General features: G+C 38.2%; 1 pseudogene; it reads right to left on the bottom strand.

The window, feature by feature from the left end:
* Positions 1-2,464: 2,464 nt before the first annotated feature.
* Positions 2,465-2,586, bottom strand: LOC129904793 (5S ribosomal RNA; annotated as a pseudogene).
* Between the last annotated feature and the right edge of the window lie 644 nt (positions 2,587-3,230).

Here is a 3,230-nt window from a genome sequence, read left to right as displayed (position 1 = left end):
TGTGTACATGGCACATCATAACTCCACAAATCCCATGTACAGGTCATACCTTCCCCCTCATATTGGGGCACGGCGAACAATGCAGAGAAGTATGCACGATAACAAATCCTGGCCCGGGCTCAGTGAAGAAAGCATTGAGGCATCCACGAGTGGAGTAGTGAGAAACTATATGCAATTTAAATCATATTTGAGACTCGATGAAATAATCAAAATGAGCTATCATTCAAAATCAAGACAAGAATCATATCAAGTATCTTTTGAAAGTTACTATGGGTTATATCAAAATAGAACTTTTGGGAATCATATACACATATCAAGGCATAACAAATAGTTTTTGGAAAATCAAGAAGTTGGCCATCCTAGCGGCTCTACGAATAGGAACTTCCTTGGAATCATATAAAAGTCATATACTTACTTCATAAAAACCATGTCAACAAGGAAGATAAGCTTTACATATTTGTGCCCAAAACATGCCAAGAGATAGAATAAGCTTAATACATGTATGCCGAAGACATGCCAAAAGAAAGTCTAATCCTTACATACTTATGCCAAAAATATGCCAAAATAAGGAAACCTTAGCTTTACATACCTCTTAAGGATTACTCTTAACACATTCGCCTCGTCGTCTCTTGAACCTATTTAACATGAAAGAAATAAGGGAATCAACAACCCTTGACTTTCCAGTGTCTTAAGTTACATACGAGTATTCATAAAACTCATCTCCTCACTCGCCTTCTCGACTAGTTCCTTAGTTAGTTAAGGAGTTAACGGAAATCGGGCAGCACCTCCCCTATAACATGCCCTATCAGAATTTACAATTATATCCATAATCAATAAATCCAACCAACAACAACAACCTGCATCTCATATACAACTAAAACATGGCAACATTACACAACATAAGCTCCAAACCACTTGCTGAAAATTACGATACCAAAATCTAGTCCTTATTTCGCAAAACCTTTAATTATATGAAATGAGGGTTTGTGTGGCTGAAACAAAATCCCCCACACCTCTTTTAGAATAATTTTAGTCCCTTGAACACACCACCAAACACCTGCAGCAGCACACCACAAGCACAACACCTTGCTTCGACTACAATTTAACTATAGCGACTCCAATTTAATTTGTTTCGAACGTCAAGAATATTTATGGGATTTTCATATTTCTAGAAACTTACACAACATTCAACACACTTTATAACAACACCATAAGCCTCAAATTGAAGGTAAAGGTCTTACTTTACCTAAAATTGGCCAAAGCTTGCCAAAACTCGCCTCAGAAGTTCCTTAATTGCGGCTGAAATGTTGTGGTTGTTTGCTATCCATTTTGTTCTGTTCCAAACCATACATTTACATTATTAACACATTCATATCATTTACAAACCTTTACAAAAATGTGGGAGAAGAGAACCAAGCCATACCTTGCTAAAACTTGTCTCGGAAGTTCTCTTAACATGCTGAAAATTAACGGACTGTTTGTATCTCTTCCTTGCTGCCCCAAAATGAGATTTTATGTTGTTAAAAACCACTATATCACAATAGTATACCTTATATAATTAATTTATAGAGCAAAAATCGGGGCCTTACCTTGAATTGGAGGGAACCCATAGCTAGTCTCTCTAGCTCCTCTAGTTTTCTCTCAAAATTTGGCTAAGGAATAGATGCTGAAATGAGAGATTACTCATCCTAACACACATATATACCCTTTATTAGGAGGTGACACATGGCAGCCCCTACGGGTGACACGTGGCAGCCCCTACGGGTGACACGTGGCAGCCCCCTGGGGTGCCACCTCATGCCATGCAGCCTTCCATATACTGGCATATGGCAGTGGGGTCCACCTCAAGTAGGTGTGTAAGTGCATCACCTGCTTGTCCAAGTAGGTGCATCACCTACTTGCTTCGAGTAGGCGCGTTTTTTTCTTATTTCTCTTTTGTGAGCTCGTAATCTCATCTCACTTCAAGACCCTATGTATTCCTTACTACTTAAGCTCGACGTGTACTCAAGTAGCTTAGTATGTAAAATGTCCCAAGTAATAGATTTCACAAGTAAGTCGAGTTCTACGACTCACTACTTAACCTCCAACTTCTTTTGAATTCTTATAACCCTATTTCCAATCTTCTCTCTTATGGAGTATCTCCTTCTCTTTTCCTTAGGATTATTTGATAGTGTTATAGATTATCCAACTCACATGACGACTTCTAAGAAACTTAAGAGCCTTCTCAGAAACTTACGAAGCTTAATAAGCGTTCCAAGGTACTAAAGTATGGGGTGTAACATCCTTCCCCCCTTTAGAATATTCATCCTCGAATGTGAACCAAAACCTTCCTCCGGATCTTATACCGACTATATGGAGAGTTCCTCTATCCCATTGCCATAACATATACTTTCATAGAGCAATCAATTTTAGAGTTCCAAAGGTTATGATTACTTGTAGATGTAGGAAATAGGTATGGATACTTGTGTTTCATTTCCTCTTTCACTTTCCAGGGGGTCACCCATCCTAGTACTACTCTCGCCCAAGCACACTTAACTTCGGAGTTCTGATGGGATCTGGTGTGTTAGTGCTGATATGATCGCATCCATCCCTTATGGGATCTCATTTAAAGGTTAAGAGTTCCCATTTACATATGATAGCGTCGTTTAATTTTCTCTTATGCTTGAACTTCTCTTGTCTAGTTCCCCCATTTAGGGTGTATCCATGTCATTGTCTGTTTATTTCTAACTTTTCAAATGTATATGAGTCCTTTCCAACCTATTTAGTATACTACGCTATTTCCATATCTTCATTTACATCACCTATACTTTAGGTTACCCCTATACAAAACCTTAATACAATCATGAGGTGCTTAGAATCCTCAATATACAGTACCAACTCCAGTCTTGAACACTGGTACTCGAGTAATATCCTTAATGTAGTAGTGCATTTAACGCCACATTCCATTTATCCCAATCAGTAATAGCTTGTCACCATTTATCCCGGTGTATCAACTTAGTTGGTGCCTTAATATGTCGTTCTATCCAGATCTAGGTGTCATCTCTAAATCATCCCTTAGTCTCACCAGTCTTTTCCAGATTTTTTTTCTATACCCATATTGACCTCCTCGTTATTATTACATATCACTTTAGTCATTAACTTATTTCTCAAGGTCAGCCTTACTCGTAGTTTAGTCAAATCTCATTCTTATTATGGATAAGGCATACTACAACCTTGTATCTCCTTCTCCT

Source organism: Solanum dulcamara, chromosome 9 (assembly GCF_947179165.1).
Source record: "Solanum dulcamara chromosome 9, daSolDulc1.2, whole genome shotgun sequence".
In the NCBI taxonomy this organism is placed as follows: domain Eukaryota; kingdom Viridiplantae; phylum Streptophyta; class Magnoliopsida; order Solanales; family Solanaceae; genus Solanum; species Solanum dulcamara.
The sequence above is the reverse complement of the archived record's forward strand: the minus strand, read 5'-3'. Positions and strand labels throughout refer to the sequence as shown.